General features: G+C 34.9%; 1 protein-coding gene across 3 annotated transcripts in view; it reads left to right on the top strand.

Annotated features, from left to right (window-relative positions):
- Positions 1-8,992, top strand: part of dgo (ankyrin repeat domain containing protein 6 diego) — a 103,574-nt gene continuing 94,582 nt past the window's right edge. For 2 of the 3 annotated variants that reach the window (XM_076123864.1, XM_076123861.1), the window contains exon 1: positions 1-174. The gene's annotated coding sequence lies outside the window, so the exon portion shown is untranslated. Of the gene's footprint in view, positions 175-5,516; positions 5,651-8,992 lie in introns of all 3 variants that reach the window. The other variant, XM_076123863.1, reaches the window with a different exon arrangement.

The following is an 8,992-nucleotide window of genomic DNA, read 5'->3' as shown; positions in this document are numbered from 1 at the left end:
CCCCGACATTCGCCGGAGACGCACGAACGCGCACGATCGTAAAAAGTTATATTTTTTAAATTTCGTGTAAAAATGTCACGTAGTTATTCGGTTTGATAAAAAATAGTGTTGTGTTTGTGGTCAAAGTGTGGTGTTTTGTGAAATAAGTTTTGGTGTTGATGGTGAAAAAGTACTGTAAGTATTGATAAAAACAGATCTAGTATAGAAAACTCGCTTAACTGTATAGAATTTATTGTTTTTTGATATAATAAAGTTCACGCCAAATAACATTATGAAAAAAATAACCATTTTGGATGTGCAACCCTGATTAACGGATGAAAAAAAAATGCAACTTTAAAACATAGTTTTGATCATACTTTTTATTGATACTTTTGATTTTCGTGTGATATTAAAAAGACCCTGTTTTTCATTGTTGTTTTTGAGCACAATTAACTTAGAAGATGACTTTTAATAACTTTATTAACTTCTAGTTTTATCGCTCTATGTAATGGGAGAGTTTTAAGTATTGATTAATCAAGTAACAGCATAAAAAGTATCTTCATATTTACAGTGATAAAGTTGTTTATCCTCCGACCATCCAATAAAATTGCCGCACACTAACATTAACAGTATTAACTTAGCAATAGAAAAATTTCTAGTGTTTTCCTGTTTATATATACCAATAATACCATTTATATTTATTGTATTGCAAAAAATAAATAAAAGTATCCGTTCAAGCAAAACTAAGTCTCTTTTTCAAGCGGTTTTTCCACAACAGCACGCTAGAGGCTAAGTCACGATTTTGTCATAATGCGCTTTGTTGTGGTAGAATACATGCTGACAGGTGCATTTTAATATACGATTTTAAAATAATACTCGCTTCTGCTCGCGACTTTGTTCGATTGAAAAGACTTTACAGGGTAAAAAGTATCTTGTGTTAATCCAAGTTGTAGACTATCTGTCTGGCGATTGAAAAGAGTAGCCGTAAGTTCAGTGCGACTTTCATTCATCAGTCAGATACACTGCACGCTACAGAGACGGAAAGATTTTAAAAATATAATCTTCTTCTTATCGTATGGTTAGTTGTCAACCTAGTGGCATAGTTGTTCAAGCCACCCAAAAGGTCTTTGCCATGGCTTAACGACATGTTATCTTAGTAAACTATAACCAGGAACGACTTTTTACGTGCCTTCCGAAACACGAAGACGGCCAGCTCAAGTACCTCTATGCATTCACCCATCTATATAATGACCGCGAATCCTTAACCCGCAGATCGTTTGCTGACCGGTGAGCGTAACTGAATCTTGGCGCCTTAAAAAATCATAACATATGTATGACATTTAGAACAAAATAAAGCCATGAACACAATTGTCGTGAGGACCAGCTCGTGACACAGCCTGTATCGATCGTGTGCAGTATTGTTTATAGTGGACTGTCTCACAAGTCGTTTGGGGTGAATAAAGGTCACGGTACAAGGTGTTATGTTTCGTGATGGGAATTTGAAGCTATAAGATGCAGTGGACTTGCTTTGTTTCGATGACGATGATTCAACGCCATTACTTTTCACTATCTATTATTAAATAGGGCAGTCGAATTGTGAATGTCCTCCTTTTTTTAAGTCGGTTAAAAACAGGGACTCCTCGTCGCGTCTTTCTGTCTGTTGTGTGTGAACTAAAACTCAACCGAACGTATTTTCATGTGGGTTTCACCAAAAGACCCGTTCCTGGGGAAGGTTAGATTGCATAATTTGTCAATGTTTTATAAACTGTAAAACTGATGCGGTACGGGTGGGCCGCTAGTTTATTAAATTTTCTCGTTTCTCTTTCGTTTGCTTGAGTTTTCGGCAAAAGTCCCACAGATCGTATGGAGACAAGCTGACGGAAGCTACCTCAGCGAGTTGGACTGTTTGTGAAGTATGTAAATAGTTTCTATGAAGTAGAAGATCAAAACAATTATTAGTATACAACGCTATCTTCTGAGAATACAGGGCACCTGACTTCAGCACGCACTTTCCCCGCGGCATGTATAATCACATGTTTGAAGGCTTAGTGCACGAATAACATTCTTTACATAAAGTATGGCTACTGCTTAAATCTGCTTTCCAAGTTGATCTTTAGTCAAAATTATCTTAGTTTCTGTCCGAGGATATATGTTTAATTATGGTCAATTTCTTGCAAATGGACTCAGGAGTTTCAAGAATAGAGATCTTGAAATATGGATAGGTCGAATACTGGCTGTATTAGAGGTATCAAAAACATATGCTTCATGTAAGATTTAACAATAACATTAAACCAATTAACAATTTTACACTATCACGACTTGTACACATAAAATAAAAAATCATAATTAATGCAACAGATCTTAAGGGAATAAAAATGAAAGGTTTCGTTACTTTAGTATCAATTTTGCAGATTTTAGTACAGAGTCTAGATTAGTCAGATATCAAAAGAGATTAACTATTTAATTTTCCGTTATCCTCGTGAACAGAGTCACAGTTACAGCTAGTAAATATTAATCTACAACATATAATAAAGTAAGTTGTGCGTGTGTCATTTTAACTACGATGGCGGCGCCACTCGTACTGTGGATAATTTCACGGCAATCAGCTCTGCCGACCCCTCAGGGGATAGCGTGAAAATACAGGGATGTCAGACAATATTTTTATACTATACGTTAGATTTTTTTGTGATAAAGTAGGTGACTTGAAGGACTACCAATAAAAGTCCTCAATCCGCATTTGACCAGCATGGTGGACTCAAGGCCTAACCCTTCCCTCATTCCGGGAGGATAAAATTAATAATTATGTTATTGATCTTATTATATAAAGTTAGGACAAGTGCGTTGACACTTGCGAGTGGTCAAGGGGTATCGTTACAGTATGAGGTGCATTGGCATGTGACCGCGTAATCGATACGTAGACAGTGCGACCGACCGTAGTGTTGTCTTGAGGTGTTGTGCTAATTTAATACAAGTGAAGGACTTCTACTGATCTTGGAGGAATTGCTTGTATGAAATCTTAGATTAAAGGATTTTTTTATCAACTATTTACTGTACAACTGCTGGACAAGCGTTTCCTCCAGAAGGAGGGAGGTATTACGCCTTAAGTCCACCACGCTGGCCAAGTGCGGGTTGGGGACATTGCTCGACCTCAAGAAAAGTTTTAAATAAATCTTAGGCATGCAAGATTTTATTATGATGTTTCAGAGCTTAGAAGATTAAGGCATTATTTGAACAATTAGTGTAGTCCAATATTTCATTCCCTTGGGCACGACATGAAATGAGCCTTTTTAAAAGGACGATTTTCGAAAAAGTAGCCTATGTTTGATTTCTGATCTTTAACTATATTTCATTTAAATCGATTGAGGGGCTTAGCCAAACCAAGACAATCTCTTTTTTAAAGATACTTACTAAACAGAAATACCACACATCGTCATTTATCGTCTACTATTTAAAAAAAACTTTAAACACCGGATACCAAACAAAGTTAACACCAAAAATTATCAGAAAAAAATGACAACAAAAATCCTAAAACTGTAGGCTTCGACCATTGAATAATATTTCAAATTCCCAGGAGCTTCATTAGTAAATACCGAAAGATCTTTTACACCGATATTTCTTACCACCGGCTTACACCACGGCTGTATCATAAAAACGTTATCGACTTGGTATTTAGTAATCATGGTGGATATGATCAGCTCACAGATATTTACCCGACTGCGCGAGGCAAAGGAGGCCAAAGTCATTCATAATGTTAACTTGAGGCGCTCATAGCCGGTTGTTAAACGGCCTATGGGTTAAGCAACACTGGGTGGTCATTCTATAGATAGGTGATCGGTTAGTGGTATTTGAACTGAGCTTCTGTGTGCTTCAGAGGGCACGTAAAAGTCGGTTTCAACATTTGTAAATCATTAAGCCATGTCATAGGCCTTTCGGGCGGCTTGAACAGCTTTGACACTAGGCTTACCTCTAACCATACGATAAAATGCTAATAAATAAACCGATACTCCTTACCACCGGCTTATAACACGGTTGTATCATAAAAACCATTATCGATATAGTATTAAGAAATCATGGCGGATTACGATCAACTCAGAGATATTTTACGACTGTTAACTTTATGGAATTTTAAACGACAAATCTGAATTTAGTTGCGTTTTAAAGTTTTTTTTGTGATTGTTGACTAAGTTGAAAGTAAAGGCATGTTTTCCTAAACTCCTATTTTTTTATCCATTACTGTCCCATTGGGCAACGGTTTCCTCCCGGAATGAGAAAGGGCCTATTTAATTTACTTACATTTTTTTTTAATGTAAAAGTGTTTTCCTTTTTCCTTTTATCATGTAAAAAGTTCTTTTAATATTCTTTTTGCATAATGTAATATATGTATGTCATTTTACGTTGCAAGCTCAGAATAATCTTTTTTTTTTATTAATTTAGGTCAAATGTTGACACTAATGAAAGTATCACTAGCTCGGAAACGGTTTATAGATACAAGCTTATCACACAAACATTTTTTTCTGGGTCTAACCTATAATAGTGACCACTTTGACTGCCTCCGTGGCGGAGTGGTTAAGGTCTCTACGGCAATACCATTGCGTCGAAAGGACGTGAGTTCGATTCCCACACGAAACAATTGTTTGTGCGATCCACAAATAGTTATTTCGGGGTCTGGTTGTACTTTGTTTACAGTATCTTACAATCAAAATGTCTACTACATAAAGAACATTTTAGACGTACTTAGAGCAAAAATACCGTAAATTATTTACAAGTCTTCAATGTTTTGCACAATTTGTCACCCCAATACCCTCAATAATTGGAATGAGAAGTTAAATTGGAGTTATCTATAGTTTTTGTATAATTTCACAGAACAATAGAGCAGGTAATGACTGTAGATGTCAGTTGTATTAAAGGAGAGAGGCAGCGTTTCTAGGTAAGTCGGATATCGTGTCATTGGATGATGAAGAGAGGGGAAATAGAAAATTTTTACGGCAAGTAACTTGTATTTTGTAAAATTATCTTTCTGTGACTTCTTTATTACTAGAGTAAAAAATGGGGTGGCAATAATATTCCTATAAATTTGATTTCTTTATTTTTTCGGAATAATCTAATAAGAAGACAATATCTAGGTATAATTTTTTTTATAAATCTATTGATATCTACTAGTATGATAATAATTCTCTCCAGCCATGGTAACAAATTCGACACTGGTGGAGGCGGTTTGAATAGCTTAATTTCTCTATTATTATGAAAATGTGAAATTACTATCATAAAGAAATACGCTTCTGCTTCGATTACTAACACTGTATACGTCTGAACTGAAATGGCCTAAACTACTTTTTTTTTCATGTTGAAAGCTTACCGAAATTGAAGAAAAATAATTACAGGAATTATATAAACTGGCATTCTCTGTACTTTTACTGCTACTATGAAACCGAGGCATGCTTTTATGTGCCTATTAACCAAAATATTAACCCTTAAACAAGGCATGATTTAATGTGTATTTACCAAAATATATCAAACCTGAAGTTATTTCATTACAGGTTACCATGTCAAGATCCCATTAATTCACAGTGTCGTGAAAATCGCGACGTGGTGCGTGCGAGTTGCGTCGCGATTTTATTGCGGTGTCTCGTACCATCGTGTACCGCGCTGTACCACGTGGAGATTGTGTAAGGTACAATATTGATTGTGTAGTAACTGAAGTAATTGTTAGTTTGATTGGCAGGTTAAATAGCGTGGTGAGGGGTTTTACGCTGATGTTTTTCTGCAGTTAGTTAACGAAGCCTTGTTACGAGAATTAGTTTGGAGTTTGGATGTCGATAGCTGTATCAGATGTATCCAAATGGAGCTTTTGTTGCCGAGTATTACTTAAGTAGATAATAATGCAATAATAAGAAAAAAGTGATATATTTTTAAAATAGGTACGTTTGGTAATAAAATTGGTTAGGTCAAAAAAAGATCAAATTTAATTAAGATCAAAATCAAATAATTTACTTGAAAAAAACGAATCGGTCAAATGCTGACACTTATGATAGTCGATGATACAGAGAGTTGGCAAACCAATGAGAAGAGCTGGCAAGAAACTCCTGGCCACTCTTTAATACTTTACAATAGATTTCATTATATACAATAACTAGCTGACCCGCGCAACTTCGTTTGCGTGAAAAAATATTGAAATGTTTTTTGGTTTCTGTGACTCTTCTTTGATCGCCCCCCCTATCAGTTTTTGGAAAAAATATTTAAGTAATGTACAGATTTTTTTTTGTCTTATATGTATAGATCAAAGTCGTAGTACCTACTTTTTAATATTATTTATTTTTTATGTACCGTTTTTTTATATTTTTTGATTTTTTTTATGTACTTACCTACTTTTGTTATATACATCTAACTATTATTAGGGTCGCTGCCCCCGCCGCCGCGGCCGGCCCGTACCGTGCCGCAATACTAATATCGTGATATCTCTTAAACTATATGTCTAAATAACACACTGTAAACTGCAAAAATAATCTAAATTAAATGCTCGTGATGATGAACTTACTTATTTTGATAAGGATATATGTATTATTGGTTATATCACCAGTTAAACATCACCCAACGAATTAAATGTTTTTTTAATACAGAAAAGTAGTTTTTGTGACTTAAATAAAAAAGCTGGATATATGTCATCGCGGACTTTTTTGTAGAACTAATAAAGACCAATGTTTTTGCTATACATTGTTCTTACTTGTATCCAACGGTATAAGCGGCGCACGCACAAATGCAATCTTCAATTAGATTTTTTTTCTGACTTCTTGGACATAAATCGCTATAACTCAGCTAATATAGTTTCAATGTATTTCAATTATATATAAAAACCTGTCGGAGAAAATACTCTTTCTATTAGTGAAAACCGCATCAAAATCCGTTGCGTAGTTTTAAAGTTTTATGCATACGAAGGGACTACAGACAAAATGGGCGACTTTGTTTTATACTATGTAGTGATGATACATTCCATTTACGTATACGCAAATGGTAGTCGTTATAAGTTTAAATTTTATTAATCGCTAGCTCGGAGAGCGAAAACGAGCCTTATGAGAAAAGGTAGCAAGAAACTCACAGTCATTTTTTCAAGGAAACTCTCAAGCAAATTCAATAAGCTAATTTTTCACTTCTGGTGTTGCGGACATTCGCATCGGCAAAGATCCGAATCATACATTCGCGAATTTCGAAAATCGTCAATCGGCATACGCCACAAGCCTTACTCAAGTATACAACTCAACGAAAAGCTCATTACAATAATTGCCCTAAAATATATTATTTCTATTTATAGAGGCAGTTGTTTCGATTGACATCGCGTGTTGTTTATATCGATCGTAAGCCGTTACGATAGCCTTCACGATACGAGTACTACACTACACCGGGGAATATACACAAACGATAATGATTAAAAGTAATATATAAGACAAGATAATTCAATTTAACAGCCTAGCTTTTTTTCTTACCAGTTGATTGTCAAGTAGTGTGAAAGGTTTATTTTAATTAATTTATATTTTTTGTATCATGTTACGTCTGTTACACCCGAACGTGTAGGCAGAGGTGTATAAAATGCACCCACGTTTCGCCATTAGCAATGTTATTCCCATTTAATAAATTACCCAACTCCGGGTTATTATTGAGATTTCCTTACACATATAAATAAATAATGAAAAAATACTATTTGTATGTTATGCCGCCGTCTGTACATATTATGTCTGTGAATCTCAACTTTAAAAAAGATTACTTGCTAAAGCTATAGTTAATCAACCGAACACCCACAGATTTCATTTAACTTGCAACTTCTTCCCGTTGTAAGTGATTGCTTACACAATAAAAAATTAAAAAACAGGGACTCCCTAAATTATAATAACTCAAACTTTACTTGTTACCTAATAGACCAATATCTCTGAAAGCACTTAACTGATTTAAAAAATTCTTTTACTGATAAAAACCTACATTGTCCTTGCATATCATAAAATACTTTTTATCCTCAAAAATAACCCTAATATACCAAAAAAAACCTTAAAAACAACTACAGTCGAGAGCAGTAGTTAGTGAAATAAAACCCACTATACAACAATGTAGCTATTCCCAGCTCCCTTACATTTTTATTCATCCTATAAATATCCACGTATCAGGTTGTTTAAGGCAATGTCTGAGAACAGTCGCGCAATCGTTCATGTGTAATTGGCCTAATAGTCGCGAGTGCGCGCCGCCCTTAAATTACGACCAGCGAGCGGCATTCTTGCACTAAATTATTTATTTAAAAATAACTTGTTTACTTTTCATATGGAAAACAGGATTTATTAATAAAATTACAATACATTTAGTTTATACCTAAGATTCTGAGACAACAAGGATTTATGTTCAAACAGTTAGTTAGGTTAGGTGCCTAGGTGGTCACCAGGCTGCTACCACTGCATCAAGAGGTCGTCGGTTTGATTTCCAATATTTTTGCAGTACACAAATAGTTGTTTCGGAACTGGTTATATTTTGTTTATATTTTAGTAAAAGTCCGCGCGACACAAGAGCAATTCTTAGTGCGGGAGTTATCTTTAAAAAATAAAATTCATCCCCTTAAAAGCAATTATTTTAGCCTATGTTTAACCCTTTAGTCTTCAACTACCTCCTTGTTAAATATCATAGATATCAGCGAAACAATTTATCTGCAAAAACGTTGTATAATCTCAAAAGTATTTGCACAACTTACAATACATACTAGTCGATATTTCCGCTAAACTACAGACCTAGTAAAACAGTTAATCTGAACATAAATCTTGTATCGTCAAATAAATATCAGTTTACGGTTAATCGCCCCGTATATCGCCGTATCGGTCTGTAATGTGCCCCGCCCGGGTTCGAACCCACGCCCAGTCTCGTTGTTCACGTTAATTGAACCGATGGAGATAAAAATCTGTTATCTGAAGTATTGTGATTTAATCTACTATTGTTTTGTGAACTGTTGTTATATTTTTATTGAAGATTTCTATTAAACATAATG

This window comes from Anticarsia gemmatalis, chromosome 16, assembly GCF_050436995.1.
Source record: "Anticarsia gemmatalis isolate Benzon Research Colony breed Stoneville strain chromosome 16, ilAntGemm2 primary, whole genome shotgun sequence".
NCBI classification, from domain to species: domain Eukaryota; kingdom Metazoa; phylum Arthropoda; class Insecta; order Lepidoptera; family Erebidae; genus Anticarsia; species Anticarsia gemmatalis.
This window is presented reverse-complemented; position numbering and strand designations above follow the sequence as displayed.